We start from the raw sequence: 21839 nt of genomic DNA on the forward strand, positions 1-21839 counted from the left end.
CCTTTCCCTTCTCCAGGGGATCTTCCCAACCCAGGGATCGAACCCAGGTCTCCCACATTGCAGGAGGATTCTTTACAAGCTGAGCCATAAGGGAAGCCCAGGAATACTGGAGTGGGTAGCCTATCCCTTCTCCAGTGGATCTTCCCAACCCAGGATTTGAACTGGGGTCTCGTGCATTGCAGGCAGATTCTTTACCCACTGAGCTGTATAGTTAACTAATTGTTAGATGGTTTGTCTGTATGCTGTGAGTACTGAGTGTGAAGGGTTTGACCATTAATTTCATGTTCACCTTGTATTGTTATTTCACACCGTTGGTTAATAACCTTTTTTGTTAGATGACCAGATCCTCGCCTAAAACATAGAAATATAACTCAAGGAATCTTTTCTATATTTTAATATTCTATAAAATTTGTATTTTTCTATGTTCCAGAAGACTGGAAAAGCAATAATTTTAAAATCAACACTATAAAAGAAGTGAAATATACAGCAAGTTTATTGTATGCTATTTCTTTGTTTAAAAAATTGCTTTTGCACTTTCGACATGTGAACAAGAAGCTAGATAAATAAGATTCATTGTGAATCTTTATACTTTGGAAAGAAATATAGGTTTTTGTTTTTTTTTTTTTTTAGAAGTATAGGTTTTTTTATTTTTGTTACATTGTTTACTCGGTTCAAAGTCCTCAGGTAAAAATAACAGCATCGAGAAAGCACAACTGACTTTTCTGTGCCAAGTACTTTCTAGTCACTAACTGATTTCTTGGGACTCATTTTGTGCCCAGTTTTTCGTTTTACTAGTGATTATTTCATTTGAGTTAATTGTCAATAGATTGGAAGTACTCATAAAACCTTTAGGGAAATTGTATCTTACTTTCTTCAGAGCACTTTGAGATGGCACTTTTTTTTTGCTGGTTAGACAGAGCTTATAACTCGGCCTCCCAGGAGGATGCTGATATATCCTTAAGCTGTAAGCATCCTTCTAGGAAAGGGAGAAGGGAGCAAGGTCTTTACTTCAGGTCTGTTTTTACTCTCATTTTTGTTTTCAACTTCCTATTGCCTTAACCTTCTAGTTATTGTACCATCTTTATATTTTCTACTAAATGGAGAAGAAAGGGTAGACACAGAGGTTCTTAGATGAGTTTGTTTGCCTGGGCTGCTATTTTAGGGAAGTTGGCTAACTCTATTTCAGCATACACCTGGTGGAGACTGCAGGAACCTCTAAGATGTCAAAGTCAAAAAATTGGACATGACCTTTTAACAGCTCAGGGTAAATTGAATGCAGTTGAAAACCATCTGTGAATGCTTTTGAGACTGTCGCATATTCTTTCTTTACTATTCTTACTTGTTTTTCTCAATTAATGAACTCCCCTACTTTTTTCTCTTTCTCTCTAAACCGTACTTTTCTCACTTTACACCTTCTTGACATTTACTGTTTCTTTCATAAACCTTTAAAAATATTTTATAGGCCATTTAAGTATCCTTTTGGGGGCTTCTTAGTTGTCTTTAAAATTCCCTTCTGTTGTGGAGCTGATGACTGAGTTGTTTGGTAGCAGTTTGGGAGCTCAGTGTGCCACTGATCGAATTTCCTTGGTCTTGAAGATGAACAAGGTGTCACTTCTTTTAAGATAGCTATTGTTTGAAAATGTTGACTAGAGTACTTTTTGTAAGGCTTTTAGAAAATATAAGTTTTATATTCCAAATCCCTTATGGTGTTTTAGAAAACCATAGCAAAAAGTAATTTTTTTATTCCAAGATTCTAAAGGACGCTTTAAGGTAACAGTGCTCTAGCTTGAGCTTTGAGTGGAGAGGGGGTTAATTGGAGATGTCATAAAGGCATACTGTGTACACTTTTAACTTATAAATTCCTTAAGTTCATTTGTTGTACCTCATCTTTCTTTTCAGAAATTCAAAGGAAGGAAAGGTAGATTGCTGACACACTTCAGTTGTCATACATACCTGTATGGATTTATACATGTATGTCAGGTATACATGTATGTCATATACATAGATTTATACATGTATAATATATGTATAATATGTATAATATATAATATAATATATATGTAATATGTATAATATAATATTATATATTATTTAATATATATAATATTTATACATTAATATAATATATGTATAATATAATATTATAAATCCATACATGTCATCCATACATGTATGGATTTATAATCTTTTTATCTGATTGGCTGACACACTTCAGTTGTCATACATACATGTATGGATTTATACATGTATGTCAGGTATACATGTATGTCACATACATAGATTTATACATGTATAATATATGTATAATATAATATTATATATTATTTAATATATATAATATTTATACATTAATATAATATATGTATAATATAATATAAATCCATACATGTCATCCATACATGTGTGGATTTATAATCTTTTTATCTGATTGGCATATGTGAAAACCTAATGTTCAATTTTAGTTAAGACTGAGGCATGACTACTTAGTGTCTTTATTGTTGTTGTTTAGCCGCTAAGTCTTGTCCGACTCTCTTGCGACCCCATGGACCTGCCAGCCTCCTCTGTCCGTGGGATTCTCCAGACAAAAATACTAAAGTGGGTTACCATTTCTTCCTCCAGGGGATCTTCCTGACCCAGTGATCAAACCTGCATTACCTACATTGGCAGGTGGATTCTGTACCACTGAGCCACCAGGGAAGCACTTGGTTGTCATAGTTTTATGCAATTTGACCCACATCTTCCTTAAGTTGGGATACTAATGAAATGGGAAAAAAAGTAAAAAGTGGAACCAAACTAAAGATTGTTTCCTGGAAACAGAAAGGAATGTTGGGGAAAAAAGTAAAGTTTAGAAGATAATCTATAATTTGCTGAAGATAGGGAAGGCTATGGTAATAATAAGTGATTAATTGAAAAGTAGTTACTATCCTAAATGCTCTAAATACATTGGAAAAAATGTCAAGAAGTCTAAGAAAGTGGACATGTTATCAATGTCATGGTCCTTTCATTGGTTCTTTACTTATAAGGGGCTTTTGGCAGCTCCGATTGTCTCTGTTATCTTTGGTGGGACAGATACCTGTTGATCATCTTTTATCATTGCTACACTTTGGACTTCTGGAGCTGATTTACTGGATTTTCTATACATTTTAATTTCTTCTTTACTATCCCCCAAACTTCTGAATTTGATTTTTGTGAATGTCAATAAATTGTGTACTTCTGATTTTCCCAGAAAAGTAAAATGCTGTCAAAATTAACACAAGGAAAAAAAAAGAAAACTCAAATATTCTTCTGGTATGAAAGAAATTGAGTCAATAGCTTATCTTCCCTTAAAGAGAGCATTGGGCCTAATTGATTTTATAGGTGAATTCTACTGGTGTTTTTCTTTTCAAGAGGATAGAAGAAAGAACATGGTCCTTCTCATTTTATGGAGTTAGTATAACTTTAAAGCCAGACAAGGACAATTCAACAAGAGAAAACCGTAGGCCATTCTCACTCATAACCTTAGAGGCAGTTTTTTTTTTAATAGCAGACTGAAGCCAGAAATATTCAAGACCAAGTTGAATTTATTCCAGGAATGGCAGATTGGTTTAACATTAGACAATCTATTAATATAATTCATTATATTAGCTGACTAAAAAAAGAAAAACTACATAATCATCTCAATGAATGCAGAAAGAACAGTCAAAATTTTTTTAGTAACTGATACTTATGAAAAGAAGAAAATAAAATTCGTAGCAAATTAGTAACTTCTTTTACCTGATAAGGGTTATCTACCAAAAACCTACAACAAACATTATATTTAATGGTAAGTATTGGAAGCATTACTTTTAAAATAAAAAACCAAGAAATCCACTGTGACTAATTATATTTATTGTTGGACTGGCTGTCCAAGGCAAGATAATAAGATGAGAATAAGAATTAAAAATCTATAAGGAGAAAAGAAAGGAAATGTCATTTATTGACAAAGTGTGAAAGTGAAAGTTGCTTAGTCGTGTCCGACTCTTTGCAATCCCGTGGACTTCTCCATGGAATTCTCCAGGCCAGAATACTGGAGTGGGTAGCCTTTCCCTTCTCCAGGGAATCTTCCCAACCCAGGGATCGGACCCAGGTCTCCCGCAAAGGGTATGAGTTTCTATATAGAAAATTTAATCTATACATTGCTTATTAGAATTAATTGGAGGGTATAAAAACGCGTTATAGATAAACATCAAACACAACTGAAAATATAATTTAAAAAATCAGTTTCTACAGTGGCAGTTATAGATATGTAGAAATGATCTTTAAAAAAGTCATCTGAGACCTTTTTGGAATAATTGTAAAACTTAAACTCATTAGAAGAAAAATTTTAAGTGATTTTTTTTTTTAGAAAGATATTCACAGATAGATTCATTATTATCTAATTGATCTGTAGATTGAGTTTAGCTTCAAACAGAATCCAAGTAGGTGTTTTCCTTGAAACTTGTCAAGTTGATTCTAAAATGTATGGAAGAATTAGAGCCCCAAATACTACAAATAGGTCAGATGGGGCAAGGGATAATACCGTGTTGATGTGAAGAGCAGCCCATATGTGGATAACATCAGCACCACACATGTCTGTGTGGTCACAAGGCACTCAGACACACAGCCTTGACAGCATGTGCCCTTCCGCTCACCTGCAGAGCCGTGGGGCCGGATAGAGTACATTCCTCTTGACTTCTCCTCCTAGCACGTTCCTGCTGTCTTACAGTCTGCTTCCAGGGATATATAAACGGGAAGGAGTACATACATGACCAACTGTCAGTAGCTCAGAGCAAGGACTCTAGAGCCAAACCACCTGCATTTAAATCCCAGCTCCACCCCTTATTAGTTGGATGATCTCATGGTAATTTCACCTTCCTCTGCTTCAGCTTCTTCATCTGGGATATGGGGGCAATAACAACTTTTTTGCATAATGTCATTGTTAGGATCAAATGAGCCAAAACGCATAAAACTAGCAGAGCATTATCTGGTAGACAGTAATATTTCTGTTTTTCTTTCTTTTTTTAATTTATTTTTTATTTGGAAGTTAATTGTTTTACAGTGTTGCGTTGGGCTCAGGCTGGCCTCCCTGTGTTATGTAGCAGGGTCTCACTACCTATCTCTTTTACACATGGTAGTGTATATGTATCGATGCTACTTTGTCTGTTCCTCCCACTCTTTCCTTCCCCCACTCTGTGTTTTTATTTCTTTACACCGTTATTCTTTTTCTCAAAAAGCTTTCATCAGTGTGTCATTTTTTGACCCTCTTTTGCATCAGGTTTAATTCAATGTTAAATTGCTGGTGTTCAAACAATATGTTCCTTAAGTGCTAAAAACAATGGCTAGTGGATTTATTTGACAGATGAATATAGAAAATTATTTAAAAGCTGGGGGTTTGGCCAAAGATCAGTTTAGTTGGTTGGGGGGGGGGGATATTTGTCAGTGAGATACCAGTACAGTGGGAATAGGTACACAGCACAATCTAAATACAGAAACGAGGTGCTTGAAGGAACCTAAAAAAAATCAGTCCTGCCTGAAGACTCATAAAGAATGTAGGATTTTCTCTGAGATTTGAAGAATGAGGAAAAAGTGTCCTGGGCATGTAAGCAGAGAAGCCAGGGCTGATATGACCGGAATTCCATTCACAGGAAGTAGGTATTTAATGACCTTTACGAGGTTGGGGCGATAGGATGTGTGTTGATGGAAAGACACCGTCAGACGCAGGTGAAGAATTTAGTTTCATTAATGGTAAATGATACAGATACTTATGGACACAAATAAGTCAGGTGACGACACAGCATGCTGTCACATGGAGGTATAGTTTTGCCTTTTCCCTTGGAGTCATGCCGCTGCGGATTGATATCAGGTGTGTGAGTACTCCCTTTGCCTTCCTCCTGACCCCAGCTTCCTCCTGAGAGCTGGCTCCCTGCCCACTTAGAGGTCCCTCTGGAGACTGGCTCCAGGTCTGTCTGCAACCAGCAACTAGTAGCTGGTACAGTAAGTCCCCTACAGACAAACCTTCAAGTTACAAATTTTCAAAGATGTGAACTTGTGCTCACATGTGCAGTCATGTAAGATAGTTTGTGTGTCTGGCTTACATTGTCATGTGGGTGCATCCTCTTCAAGTGGTCGTGCTTTTGTGTGCTTTACTGTATAGAGTACAGTAGTCCATTTTTATATTAAGCCCAGCATGTCTGGAAGCAAGAGTAAAGGCAGTGATGTAGCTGGTACTCTACTACCCAGACATCACTGGATCATTTTTCCAAGAGGGTAGATAGAATTGAATCCAGCAAGAAATCTGAACCTATTACATCAACATCAGGCAAGAGTGAAATTGTAGCTTGCCCTCCATCTCCTATTGCTGAGGATCCTTCAGCTCTACCATCTCCCACCTCCTCTCTCTCCCCGAGTCAGTAACTCTTCTCGCCTGTTCACTCAATGCCAGCCCCTGTATGCCAGCTAATGTACTAAACTGCTATACTTTTCAAGGTTCTGTACTCTAAGATTTAAATGTTTTCTTTTTGTGTGTTATTTTTATGTGTTATTTATGTGCAAAGTATTATAAACCAGTTATTACAATACAGCACTATATAGCTGATTGCATTAGTTGAGTACCTAGGCTAACTTTATTGGGCTTACGAACAAATTGGACTTACACACACACTCTCAGAATGAAACTCATTCGTAGGAGACTTGCCATATAAGTAAAGCATAATACACTTCTTACTGGTGTTTACTGTGAGGCTGAGTGAGGTGAAGGTCACTTTCCAGAAGCATTCCTCATCAGGTCAAGTACCAGCCCATCCACATCTGTTCATAAAATTCCTCTACCCTTGAAGCAGAGGCTTGGTCCTCAAGTCTCCTATCATTTAAATGATGTAGTTAAGTGTTAAATGTTAGTTTCTCAGATGTGTCCAGCTCTTTGCGGCCCCATGGACTGTAGCCCACCAGGCTCCTTTGTCCATGGAATTTTCCAGGCAAGAATACTGGAATGGGTTGCATTTCCTTCTCCAGGTGATCTTCCTGACCCAGGGATCAAACTCGGGTCTCCTGCACTGCAGGCAGATTCTTTGCCATCTGAGTCATGAGAGAAGCCCTTAAATGATGTAACTAGCAACTTATTCACCCACTCCAGTATTCTTGCCTGGAGAATCCCAGGGACGGCGGAGCCTGGTGGGCTGCCGTCTATGGGGTCGCACAGAGTTGGACACGACTGAAGCAACTTAGCAGCAGCAGCAGCAGCAATTTATTCTGAAACTTATTCCTCATGCAGTGTAGCCCACCAGGCTCCTCTGTCAATGGAATTTTCCAGGCAAGAATACTGGAGTGAATTGTCATTTCCTACTCCAGGGGATCTTCCCCACCCAGGGATCGAACCCCATGTCTCCTGCATTGGCAGGTGGATTCTTTACCATGGCGCCACCTGGGAAGCCATATTGAATTTTAATATGGAACATGACCTAAATGTCTAAATTTGCATTTGTTATTCTTTTTAGCAGAATGTGAATTTTACACACCACAATGAAGTAGATTTTTTTTTTTTAAAAATGAGGTTATAAACCCATTTAAAGAGAAAAAATTTACTGAAATTGTAGGCAGTCTATCCAGATGGAATTGTGTCCAGATGTGCTTTGGACACATTTACTGCTATAAACGTGCCTTCAAATAAAAACAAACTTTAAAATATAAAGAAACCCTTCTTAAAGTAAAATCATAGACTACCTTACACTTCATTCTGTTTAATCTAAAACTTTGTGAATGACAAATACTGAAAAGGTCTCTACAATTATGTAAAGGATGATTCCTGGCCTCACAAAAGTTTGCAGTCTAATCAGAAATAAAACACACATTAATTATATAACGTAAACTAGAATCAAATGAGCAAAATTGAAAAAAGATGACACAAAATTCTAAAGTTTGTGAAGCAGTGACTATTCGTTATCATATTGGTTCCTGTGCACCTAACTGTATATGTGTATCATTTTAGTTTTACGCTGCTGGGATTTTCTTGTGTGCCTTTTGTTTCCTATCATTCCCCCTGCACTCCGTTGGCATTATATCATGATGTCCTATAGTCTTATGTTCAAAAATGTTTAATGACTATAAGGTGTTCCATTATATAAAAATAATGTAAGCCTTCTGTTTGACCATTTAGGTTGTCTGTCCATCACTTCAAGCCTGAGCAAAAATGAAAGCAGAATTTTGCTAATGTTTATTTTTGACATAAAATGTATTCAGGTATCTTTTCTACTATATACATCAAAGTTTCCTACCTTTGATCATTACATTGTATTTCAACAATAAAGTTAAATACCTTATACATATAATTGTTAAACAGTACTGTTCAGATCAATTGACAAAAATAGCTAGGTTTTCTTATTTACTAATTTAGTTTGCCATTCATATATATATGTGTATGTGTGTGTATATATATATATGTATGCATACTCACATGACTTTTGTAATTGTACTCAAACTAAATAATATAACCTGTTTATACCTGCTATTATTTATTATATTATTTTTTATTTTATTTTATTATTATTAAAATATTTCCTATTGGTTAGTTTTTGGTCTATTATTAAAAATATGGGCTTCCCCATATTTTTATGGGGAAGAGAGCTCAGTTGGTAAAGAATATACCTGTAATGCAGGACACCCTGGTTTGATTTCTGGGTCGGGAAGATTCACTAGAGAAGAGATAGACTACCCATTCCAGTATTCTTTTGGACTCCCTGTGGCTCAGATGGTAAAGAATCCGCGTGAAATGAGGGAGACCTGGGTTTGATCCCTGGGTTGGGAAGATCCACTGGAGAAGGGAAATGCTACTCACTCCAGTATTCTGGCCTGGAGAATTCCATGAACTATATAGTCCATGGGGTCACAAAGAGTTGGACACAACTGAGAGGCTTTCACTTCATTAAAAATATGGATCCTTGACAGTAAATTTGAAAAGTAAGAATACATTTGGCCTACTATTTTTGTCTGTTTTTGGTAGCCTCATCATTAATTTGATGACATTATTTCTCTGAAATATTTACTTGTCATATATTATTGACTTTTAGTTATTTTAGTTAGCGAGGAAGTAGAATTATCCTGTATTTTAGCATGTCATTTTTTTCATCTATAAGACATAGCTTGTAATGTTTCATTGGAATGAAGTGAAGAGAGCATGACCACTGGAAAAAAACATAGCCTTGGCTAGACGGACCTTTGCTGGCAAAGTAATGTCTCTGCTTTTTAATATGCTGTCTAGGTTGGTCATAACTTTCCTTCCAAGGAGCAAGCGTCTTTTAATTTCATGGCTGCAATCACCATCTGCAGTGATTTTGGAGCCCCAAAAAATAAAGTCTGACACTGTTTCCACTGTTTCCCCATGTATTTGCCATGAAGTCATGGGACCAGATGCCATGATCTTCATTTTCTGAATGTTGAGCTTTAAGTCAACTTTTTCACTCTCCTCTTTCACTTTCAACAAGAGGCTTTTTAGTTCCTCTTCACTTTCTGCCATAAGGGTGGTGTCATCTGCATATCTGAGGTTATTGATATTTCTCCCAGCAATCTTGATTCCAGTTTGTGCTTCTTCCAGCCCAGAGTTTCTCATGATGTACTCTGCATCTAAGTTAAATAAGCAGGGTCACAATATACAGCCTTGATGAACTCATTTTCCTATTTAAAGTCAAGGCTATGGTTTTTCCAGTAGTCATGTATAGATGTGAGAGTTGGACTGTGAAGAAAGCTAAGAGCAGAAGAATTGCTGCTTTTGAACTGTGGTGTTGGAGAAGACTCTTGAGAGTCCCTTGGACTGAAAGGAGATCCAACCAGTCCATCCTAAGGGAGATCAGTCCTGGGTGTTCATTGGAAGGACTGATGCTGAAGCTGAAACTCCAGTACTTTGGCCACCTCATGCGAAGAGTTGACTCATTGGAAAGGACTCTGATGCTGGGAGGGATTGGGGGCAGGAGAAGAAGGGGATGACAGAGGATGAGATGGCTGGATGGCATCACCGACTCGATGTACATGAGTTTAAGTGAACTCCGGGAGTTGGTGATGGACAGGGAGGCCTGGCATGCTGCAGTTCATGGGGTCGCAAAGAGTCGGACACAACTGAGCGACTGAACTGAACTGAACTGAAGAGAGCATGCATGTGTGCTCAGTCACTTCAGTCATGTTTGACTCTTTGTGACAACACAGATTGTAGCCTGCCACTCCTTTGTCCATGGGAGTCTCCAGGCAAGAATACTGGAGTGGGTTTCCATGCCCTCTTCCAGGGGATCTCACCCACCCAGGGATTGAACCTGAGTCTCTTGCATCTCCTTCATTGTAGCAGATTCTTTACCCACTGAGTCACCTGGAAAGCCCGTGAAAAGCACATTTTAAAAAAATATGTAAAGCTCCCACCACAATATCTGACATGTTGTAGGCACAGAAATGACCACTTCATTCTCTTTCCTGTCTGTAGTATAAGGTCAACCATAAACTGGAGAAAATTCTATAAGGGAAAATGCTCTATCAATTGGAACCTTTTGAAAACTGAAAATATCTGTCAAGGATGTTGCTCCCATTGGGCAAGTTGCTGGACGAGAGTGACTAATAAGGTTTCGTACATATTCTGTAAGTTCAAGGTTCTGAAACAGTCAAAGTAACTGGTAGGCTTCACGAGGTAGTACAGTCCCGGTTGAGGATAATTTAGTTTGACAGTTAAATCATAAAACAGATGTTAAAACATTTACAAACCTCAAGGAGCTCTTTTTTAATTGAGAGTCCAATCATCTTAAGAACTTAAGCTATTCTTGTCTTAGAGTTTCCTTGAATCATAATAATTTAATTTGTTTATAAAAGTAATCCTGGTTCTGTATCCTTAGGAGGCAAAATATTCAATGAAACTCAAACATCAACCGGTTATTTTTTTCTCATTTTACTTTTTTTTTTTTTTTTCCACATTACATAGTCATTATTCTAACTTTTTACAGGGATAAAAATATACTTCTTTCCATTAAAACTTAACTTCCCAACAACCACTAGGTTCACATCATATAATTATATACAGGGTAACAACATAAGCAAATGTGTATATGATGCCCATCCTTCATGCAGTTCAATTTCCCTTGTCATTAAAGGAGAAAATCTTGAAATCAAGATAACATTCCACAAAGAGCTCTTAAACTGCTTCATAGCATCAACTTTTGTCTTATGATTTCTGCTTTCTTTGCCTAGAAATACTGGCAGAAGTGACAGGAAAGTGACCTTTCTCGTTTGAATCCCTCAGTGGCTAGCTGTTGTTTCTCTGCCTCCTGGGTGCAGATTGGGTTACAGAAAGCCGAGCATGAACCCCTCTGCCCTTGGATTGCAGGGGACAGCAGAAACCATTTAGGAGCACCTAACAGTGTGGCTTTTATTCTGCTTGTTTTTTCGCTGTTCTAAGTTGGATCAAATCAGGCTTCCCAGAAGACAGGCTTGGAGTGGGGTTTAGCATTACAGCAGCCTTTCTCCCAAGATGAAGACGATTTACCTTGTCACCCTTTGACTTTAGGCCCTCTTTCTGGGCTTGCTCTAATTCTTTTAAACATTTTCCTTCAAGTCCTTTCAGCCTTCGTTGAGCTGTCGGGCTCCCAAGTGGCCTTCCCTCTGGGCTTCGAATCCCACACACCCTGGGGGTTCCGTGGCATCTCCCTCGGCCCTCCAGTGGGGCAGACGTGACCTAGGATTGGAAGATCCTTGTTTACTTTTCCACCGCCTCCATAACTAATGACCCCAAATTTAGGGGCTTTAAACAACACACATTTCTTATTTTGCACTTCATAGGTCTGGACCCCCACATGAGTCTCACGGGGCTCACACCCAGTTGTTAGCAGGGCCTTGTTCCTTTCTGGAGGATTCTTTAGGGCTCACGTTTGTTTTCCCAGCTCCCGGAGTCTGCTTGCACTCCTTGGATCGTGGCGCTGCCTCCCTCTGTCTCCCTCTGCAGTCACATCGCCCCCTCACTAACCACAGCTGGGGAAGGCTCTCCAAATTGAAGAAAGTGAAAGTGAAGTCGCTTAGTTGTTTCTGACTCTTTGGGACCTCGTGGACTGTAGCCTACCAGGCTCCTCCATCCATGGGATTTTCCAGGCAAGCATACTGGAGTGGGCTGCCATTTCCTTCTCCAGGGGATCTTCCCAACCCAGGGATCGAACCTGGGTCTCCTGCATTGCAGACAGACGCTTTACCGTCTGAGCCACCAGGGAAGTCCAATTTATGTAATTCGAAGGGCCTCCGCCCCTGGATTACTCCTTCCCATCTCAGGGTCTGGAACCACTTCTGCCAAGTCCTTAGTGCTGTTTAAGGGAACATAGAGTTGCTGAGTTCTAGGATGTGGGCATTTGTCAGAACAGTTATTCTTCCTGCCTTGACCTCCTCATTTTTGTTAGTGGGCCCCACAAGGCTGGGGACTTGAAGGAGAGATTCCCGATCTCCCTTCCCCGTCCCCACAGTGAGCCCGGATGTAGTCTCCCTCAAAGCCCAAAACTCAGTGTGTCTGGCTCCAGAGCAGGGCTTCTCAGTCTGCCTGTTTCCTTTCTGTTCCACAGGAGGCTGTAGTTTTGGCTCTCTCCCTCTGCTTTCCTCCGGCAGCTCTAGATCTTGTTTGGAGCTCTTCCTGCAGCTTTCCTCACCTTCCCACATTGGGCACACACACTGTCCTCCATGGACAGGGCAGTAGTGTCCCAGCAGTGGGGGCATTTGGGCAGCAGTCCACACCCTCGCCAGCCCCTACTCCTTCCCAATGCAGCTTTGCTCTTTTAAAGAGCAGTTTGGAGTTCCTAAAACCCAGATGAGGCATTTAAACAATTCATCATTCAAATGTGCGGTACTCAGTCGGTTCAGTTGTATCCAACTCTGTGCAACCCTATGGACCGTAGCTCGCCAGGCTCCTCTGTCCATGGGATTCTCCAGGCAAGAATACTGGAGTGGGTTGCCATTCCTTCTGCAGGGGTTCTTCCCAGCCCAGGGATTGAACCTACGTCTCTTATATCTCTTGCATTGGCAGGCGGGTTCTTTACCACTGAAGATAATTGGAGAAAAGAGGCGGTCCCTGACCTCAAGAAGCTAACAGTTTAAGAGTGAGATATGCAGTGTGATCATTGCTGTGTACAGGATGGATGTGTGTGGATATGTGTATATACATATACATATGTGTGTGTTATAATGGGAGTTCGGGAAAGGTAAGCCCTCAGGTTCTCCTGGGGGATTCAAGTAACATTGTTTGAAGGAAGCTGCGATTGGACAGCCAATAGCATGACCATCCTATCCAGAGAAGTCTTCTTCTTCCCCTCAGTCTTTATGGAAAGAACTCTGCTTGTGGAATTTTAGCTATGGAGAAAATTACAAGTCACAACCTGTATTTTTCTTCTCTCTCTCTCACCCCTTGTTTTTAGGGGGAATCATTAGGAAATCAGAATACTGACTGACACCTTGCTAAGAGTATGGTCTTACATACATTTCTTTTCCCTCCTGTTTTCCCACTGGCGGTACCCAGGTCACCACATTGTTATGTTTGAATGAGTTAATAATGTTGAGCTTTTAGAATGGCATACAGCATGCAGAAAATATTCAGTAATGTTATTGTAAAGTATTGCTGTCACCATTTATCATCATGATCTCTTTTGAATCACTTTCCCGCCGTAATCGTATGGAAGAAATGTCTTGATTCAGGCCAACTTTTCTCTTATTTATGGTTCAGGAGTTATTCTCTAGGATGTCTAAGGAAACTTGTAGTCCTCTGGTTATATTACGTAAGTGGGTGTGTAATGGAGCCATGTGGATACCACTTCCAGATGAGGGGTTGTGTTTGTTTAGGAGTCAGACGTGACTGAGCGACTGAACAAATTGTCAGTTTTCTATAAGATCATTTATAATGCTCAATTTATTTTTTTTTTTGCCTTTTTTTTTCATTTTTTTTTATTTTTTAACTTTACAATATTGTATTGGTTTTGCCATATATCAAAATGAATCCGCCACAGGTATACATGTGTTCCCCATCCTGAACCCTCCTCCCTCCCCATACCATCCCTCTGGGTCATCCCAGTGCACCAGCCCCAAGCATCCAGGTTCATGCATCAAACCTGGACTGGCGACTCATTTCATATATGATATTTATACGTGTTTCAATGCCATTCTCCCAAATCATCCCACCCTCTCCCTCTCCCACAGAGTCCATAAGACTGTTCTATACATCAGTGTCTCTTTTGTTGTCTCGTATACAGGGTTATTGTTACCATCTTTCTAAATTCCATATATATACGCGTTAGTATACTGTATTGGTGTTTTTCTTTCTGGCTTACTTCACTCTGTATAATAGACTCTAGTTTCATCCACCTCATTAGAACTGATTCAAATGTATTCTTTTTAATGGCTGAGTAACACTCCATTGTGTATATGTACCACAGCTTTCTTATCCATTCATCTGCTGATGGACATTAGGTTGCTTCCATGTCCTGGCTATTATAAACAGTGCTGCGATGAACACTGGGGTACACGTGTCTCTTTCCCTTCTGGTTTCCTCAGTGTGTATGCCCAGCAGTGGGATTGCTGGATCATAAGGCAGTTCTATTTCCAGTTTTTTAGGGAATCTCCACACTGTTCTCCATAGTGGCTGTACTAGTTTTCATTCCCACCAACAGTGTAAGAGGGTTCCCTTTTCTTCACACCCTCTGCAGCATATAATGCTCAATTTATATTAGAAAGTTGACTTTACATTTTTTCTTTAAATTATGTAATTATTGTTTTTAAGAGATAATGAGAATGACCTTTTAAAAGACACTGAGTTTTACTCTAAGCTATGTAATTACCATCTTAAATAAAAGTCATCTTTGAAGTAACTTCTTTTAAAATATTAATAGACAAAGTTGTAGAATCAGGTTTTGAGGGGATTATCAACCATATGTTGTATTTGCTTATAAATCTTTAATGAAATAGAAAACATTGTATAAATGTTGCTGAATGTAGATATTGCCAAATTAAAGATGTGCTAAATATGAATACTTTCTCCTTACTCTTCAGTGAACAAAATGAAATCTAAGTCATATCAAAGTGAACACATTTGTTTTTTTAATAGGGAAAACTTGAATTCAACTTTTATAAAACTATTATAAATGAGTCAGTCCTTGTTTCTTCCAAATTTGATAGAGTATGTTAACCTTTTAAAATTTGTTTTATTACAGTATCATTTTCTTCCAGCTTCTTCCTTCATAATGTCTATAAAATTTTTCTTATAACATTTATACATGTGCAGGGATGATTATATTTTTGAAATATTAATTGAAATGTGATGCCTTCTCAGAGAGAGTTTTTTTGACCACTGATTCAATTAAACCGTCTATACTCTCACAAAAATGAGATATTTTCTCATTGTTCCTGGAATACAACCCCCAAAAAAGTATGTAATTTATAAAAATCTAGTGAAAATACCAAGGCACACAGTAGCCCCAGGATAGAGTCTATTGTGACCTACGTAAGTTTACATTGTGAAAGTGGCAACACTTTTAACAGATAAAAAATGAGACAATACACAGTTGATCCCTGAACAATGCAGGGGTTAGGTGCGCTGCCTCTCTGCATATAACTTAGAGCTGGCCCTCTGTGTCTGTGGGTCTCCTCTCTCTCTGTGGCTCCGCATCAGGGTATGTGTAGTAGTTCCATAATATTTATTATTTAAAAATGTGTATAAGTAGACCCGAACAGTTCAACCCCCTGTTATTCAAGGGTCAACTGTGGCTAAGCTAGGGCAGACAGCCTTTCCCGCACCATGTGCAGCCCTTGTGGTAGGAGTCACCTGGAGTACGGGCTGAGAAGGTTCCCGGGCTCAGAGAAGAAGGGTGGGGGGATCTGTTAGTGACATCCACCGTGGGTGTGGACTGTTAGCCCTGGGTGGGGAGTGGCACGTGTTTTCCATCCTTAAATGAGAAGGGAAGCAGAGAACAGTAGCCCTCTCATCTTCATCTTCTGATTTGTAACTTGGGACCTTTCCCCAATTCTGCTGGATGTTCTTTCCTTTAAGACCCTACTTCTGTAGGCACAGCCTTCCTCAAGGAAGATGCCCTGAACAGGATCCCTGGGAAATGAGCAGTCATGGCAATTTAATCTACTGGGAAGCAGACAAGTCGCCATCCTTGTGGTTGTGAGAATGACGTTAGATTCCTAATATGTTCTTTTCAAACCTAAAAATGTTTATATTTTTCATTAACATGTCCATAACTGACTGAATCCTCGGAAACTTTCAGAGAACCCAGCTTGCCTAAATTTTAAAGAAGGGGTCACACTTAAACAAAGAATAAATAGTTCTTTATTCTGATGGAGTATCATCCTTAACGTATCTCAAGAAATAGGAAACTAATATCTCATATCCCTGGGAGATGTAAAATATGCAGTAGTAATTAAAACATAAAGTGTTCCTCTCCTGATTCTCTGTACTACCAATAACATTTTATAAAATTAATTATATCTGGGGTTTCCAGTAGGAGAAGAGCGGTCATGAAATCACTTGTATCTTCTCACCATATATGTGTGTGTGTATATATATATATATATAAAATATCATATAGAATTTTGGTGAACATTGAATTTTAAATAAGCTCAGCAGATATTTCCATGAAGTGGACCATGTGTGGTGGGCACTAGGGAGTCAGTGATGGATAGAAAATGGTACCTGCCTTGGGGAGCATTTATTTGCAAGCAGAGGTGTTTGGGTCATCACTATGTAAAACAGGAACATTAAAGCAGGTATAAATACATTGATTAGAGCCTACGAGGCGAGTCCTTATGTAGAATACTGCCATCATTTCTCTTTTGTTTGCTATAAAGCTATCGTCCTCAGGTCCATGGAAGCCAGCCTGTGGTGTGTGTGTTCTGAACAAAAGTGGATCCATTAGGATTTGGGTATCTGCCTAGCCATCTTTAGCTAGAGAAGACTTTGGCCTAGTGACTTGTATTTGTGTGGAAATGAAAACCAGAGTTACTGGAAAATATAGCCACAAAGGGAGGACTTTAAAATTGCAAAAATAGCATGAATCAAGAAGAGTATAAAATCATAATTTCTCCATCATTACCAATAAACATTTATGGGGGCTCCCCAGCGTGACTGTTCTGGATTTTACATCTTGGGCTAGACTTGCCTTTGCCTTTTGTTCTTGCTGTCCTGTAGTTGCCCAAAATGTTCTCTGTAATTTGCCAATGACATTTAAAAAATATAGGCCAGTGTGTCTATGGGTTTTAAAAACATTAAACTAATTTTGGTGAATCTATAACAATTTATAGACAAGCATAACGATTAAGGCCTCAGGCTCTGGAATTGGGCAGTTTGGTTTCGAATATTGTTTCTGCCACATGCAAACTTGGAGCAGTTGCCTGCCTTTCTTAACTTCAGTTTTCTCATCTTTAAAATGAGATAATGAAGCTTCTTTCTACTTATAGGGTTCATAAGGATTAATGAGGTAACGCAAGTCACATATTTAATTCTGCTTCTGTTATATGCTTATAATATTATTAGTGTTATTTTAGTTACAGAAACACAACTTTTTATTTTGTTTTCTGCTAGTAATGCCTTTTGAGTTATTGTGTTATGTGCGAACACATAATACAAATTGATCTCTCTTTTTTTTTTAGAATAATCATTTTCTCTCTGAGATTGCACAGAAAAGTGATAAATTCTGTTACTTCACATTTTCTTTTAAGACACACACCACCTCCCAACACAAATTTTAAGGCACTGAAATACCTTAAAGAGATTTTCTTAATCAGAATTTAACAAGTGGGTCTATACCCCAGTCTCTACTGGGGTTTTAAAGTAACGAGAAAGTTGTCAACAGTTTTGTACACAGCTATTTTTCTTCTTTCCCCATCAGTATTCCCCTAAACACATACTCTCTCAAAAACTATTTTTTATCTTAAAATTCTCACACTTTAGCCACCACATTCACTTCTACATTCCGAGAGTTCTTTCCTGCACGTCAATTTTGCTACTCCTCTGTTTCCAACTTTATGAAATCTTATTCATGAGAAACATGTTATTTCTCCTCTTTGCTGACTATTTTCCCCACCAGGTCTGCTTAAAGTAGAGACAGCAGAGGGAAAACCCTTGATTTCAGTGATTCAGAGGTTATTTGTACCAGCCATTTAGCAGTGCGCAGGTTCTCAATCCTAGATAAACGTTGGAATCTCCAGGGTTTTCAAAAAAAATCCTGATGTAAAGGAGAGAGATCCCATAATACCCTGGCCTTATCCCAGAATAATTAAATCAGAGCTTAGGGACAGGAGTGGAACAAGACATATGTATTTATAGCATTTCAAGTGATTTTAGTGTTCAGTCAGTGAGACCTGCTCTTGGAGAGGGTTCTGTGAGGCCCGATTAGGTTGGAGTTGTCGCAGGAGCAAGTGAACCAGCAGGAACCGTGGCAAGAAATGTGGGCCGCCATGCTGATATGTTTGGGCGGGGAAGGGAAGAAGAGGGATGGGCCTGCACCTCAAGGAGTTCCAGCAGGAAATACAGCATCTTCATACCAGGAATGGAGCTTCCCAGGTGGCACAGTGGTCAAGAATCCTCCTGCCAGTGCAGGAGACGGATGAGACATACGTTCAGTCCCTGGGTTGGGAAGATCCCCTGGAGGAGCACAGGGCAACCCGCTCCAGTGTTCTTGCCTGAAAAAGTCCCATGGACAGAGGAGCTTGGTGGGCTACAGTCCAGGGGGGTCACAAAGAGTCAGACATGACTGAGCAATTGGTTGCTCATGTCAGGGATAACCCACTAGCCTGTCTGTGCTTGCATATATAGCAGTGAGGCTCAGTCACTCCCCTGGGGCGGGGAGTCAACCATTTAGGGGCTGGAGGTGTACCAGTAGTTTGTGAAAGTTTCTAGATAATTTTAAGACACCTGTCCTTTCCTCACTTTCCTCCTTTCTCCCCCCTTCCCTCTCTCTCCAGCCTACCCCCCTGTCTTTGGCTATCTTTCCATTTTCTTTTAGATCAGAAAGGAGGGGCGTGGTATCAGATGCAGGATCTCAGAGTCAGCTTCCCTGTTGGTGGTCAAAGATCTGTAACAATTCCAAGCAAGAGTTCTAGATTCAGCCCTATTAGATCAGGAGGTCACACTTCCTGAACCAGTGACTGAAGTCAGGGAATGGAATATGCCCATTTGCTAAGCCAGTGGAGACCCACCCTTTAGCTGGAGGAAATGTCAGCTTCCTGCCAAATACGTGGGAGGGTATAGGAAGAATGGAAACCTGTAAGGAATCCAGATATTATTATTATTATTTAAGAATAGACCCTGTAGAACCCATCCTAGGTGTTTTGTCGTTGTTTTTGAGTTTTTAGAAGTATTTGTTTATTTAATTATTTAGCTACCTTGGGTCTTAGCTGTGGCCTGTGGGTATCTAGTTCCTTGACTAGGTTGGAACCTGGGTCCCCTGCACTGGAAGCGTGGAGTCAGCCACCGGATCACCAGGGAGGTCCTTGGAATTATGAGAAGAAAAGATGGCAGTGGGTACTCCTAGACAGCCAGTACTGCCCACTACATACATAGAAGTCACGGTGATTCAGTATAATGAGTTACTTTATGTGTGTAAATTATTGATAGTTTTTTATAGGGACATTTTGAATGGCATACAGAAAATACTACAGTGTTAACTAGAACTTCCACCATTTATCCAACCTGTGTGTGTGTGTGTGTGTGTGTGTGTGTGTGTAGTTCTGTGCAGTTTTATCCTATATGCAGACTTGAATAGACATCACCACATCCATCATGATACCCTTTCCCCACCCCCAATTTACTGGCAACTATGAAGCTTTTCTCTATCTGTATAGTTTTGTCAGTTCAAGGCTTATATAAACGAAATATTTGAGACCTGACTTTTTTTATTTGTTCTCATGCCCTTGACCTGCATCCCTGTTGTGGTGTATGTCAATAGTTCATTCCTATTTATGACTGATTAGTTTTTCATGGTGAAGCGAAGTTGCTTGGTCATGTAAGACTCTGCGATCCTTTTGACTGTAGCCTACCAGGCGCCTCTGTCCATGGAATTTTCCAGGCAAGAGTACTGGAATGGGTTGCCATTTCCTTCTCCAGGGAATCTTCCTGACCCAGGGATCGAACCCAGGTCTCCCACGTTGCAGGCAGACGCTTTACCCTCTGAGCCATCAGGGAAGCAGATATGACTGTACCAGTTTTTAAACCATTCTTCCACTGAAGAACACTTGAGTTTTTTTCAGTTTCTGCTACTATGAAAAAAGTGTTGTGAATATTTGCGTACACATTTCTGTTTGGAGGTGAGTTTTCACTTCTGTGAGATAAAGGCCCAAGAGTGCAATTGCTGGGTTAGATGGTAAGTTTAGTTTCATAAAAAACTGCCCAACTGTCGTCCAGAGTGGCTGTGCTATTTTGTCTTTCCACTGCCTATGCCTTTGAGATTCCATATCCTCACTGGGGTTTGGTGTTGGCCCCTGCCTTTTTTTTTTTTTTTCTGTTCAGATAAGTGTGTAGTGATACATCATGGTGGTTATAATTTTCATTTCCCCAATACCTAATATGTTGAACATCTTTTGATGTATTTATTTATCTATCCACCTCCCCTTTAATGAAATGTCTGCTGTTCCTGTCTTTTGCCCACTGTCTGATTGGACCATTTCTTTTTTCACTGTTGATTTTAGAGAGTCGTTTACGTCTCCTGTATATAAGACCTCTCTCAGATATTGTACCTTGCTGATAATTGCTTCTAGTCTGTCCTGTGCCTACATTGACTAAATCTGTAACATTTAATGATTTTCTAGAGGTTCTGATCTTCCCTTGAGGCGATGGCGCCTACTTTTCAGCCAGGAAATTATTTTTTGCATTTTACCACTAACGAACATTTTGTCAAACTTCCTGAGGTTTTATTACAAAAGAAATGATGTTTCCTCTTTCTCTGTACTGTCTATTCAGTAAATTTGTCTGCTTCCTATACAGATGTCTTTCTCACTCATTTTTTTATGGTGATAGGATTATTTTTCACCAAGATGGTCAGCTCTGATGTACTTCCTGATCTTGTTACTATGAAGTTAGCCCTCTTCAGTATTTATCAGAGTAATACCTTAAACAAAAACAGTTTGTGACTTGGTAAGGTCCTAGGGCTTTCTTTCTGCTTGTTTGTTTGGCTCTGTGGCCATCTGTATTTTGCTGTCCCTTTTTGCCGCTTGTGTCAGAATGGTCATCAGAGGCAGCATTCTAAGCTTTGTCAAAACTTCAGGGTGAAGTCCTTTTGGTTTGAAATCTCTTACCTCTGTTATCAGTGTTGAAAGGCTAACAGCTCTGAAATCCTCGCCTCTCTCCAGCTGGAGAGATGTGAAGATAAGTAAAAACTGAAAATTTTCAGGTGAACTACTTCTGATTAGTGAATGAGCGCCTGCTGTGTGCCAGACATTGCATGCTAGGATGACTTGTGTTAACAAAATTCAGGAAGGGCATTTCCTCTTTCAGAACTGGAATTTGATTTCATTTATTATCTTTCTGATCATTGTATACCTACAGTATGAATGATAGGGAAAAACTAGAGCCACCCTGGCTTGTTACTTATCTAGCTGATACCAGGTTCAGGTCAAGGACCTAGGTCTTCTCCTCTCTGCTGCTGCTGCTGCTAAGTCGCTTCAGTCATGTCCGACTCTGTGCGACCCCATGGACTGCAGCCCACCAGGCTCCCCCATCCCTGGGATTCTCCAGGCAAGAACGCTGGAGTGGGTTGCCATTTCCTTCTCCAATGCATGAAAGGGAAAAGTGAAAGTGAAGTCGCTTAGTCATGTCCAACCCTCAGCGACCCCATGGACTGCAGCCTACCAGGCTCCTC

At 39.6% G+C, this 21839-nt stretch overlaps 1 protein-coding gene and 1 non-coding gene across 2 annotated transcripts in view; one reads left to right on the plus strand and one right to left on the minus strand.

Annotated features, from left to right (window-relative positions):
• BCKDHB (branched chain keto acid dehydrogenase E1, beta polypeptide) overlaps window positions 1-21839 on the plus strand; it is a 270277-nt gene that overhangs the window by 227271 nt on the left and 21167 nt on the right. The window lies entirely within an intron of this gene.
• Window positions 12150-12221, minus strand: TRNAC-GCA. Its single transcript has one exon. It is a non-coding gene; the product is annotated as a tRNA-Cys (tRNA).

The sequence above is a fragment of the Bison bison genome, unplaced genomic scaffold, assembly GCF_000754665.1.
Source record: "Bison bison bison isolate TAMUID 2011002044 unplaced genomic scaffold, Bison_UMD1.0 scf7180017864344, whole genome shotgun sequence".
Classification (NCBI taxonomy): Eukaryota; Metazoa; Chordata; class Mammalia; order Artiodactyla; family Bovidae; genus Bison; species Bison bison.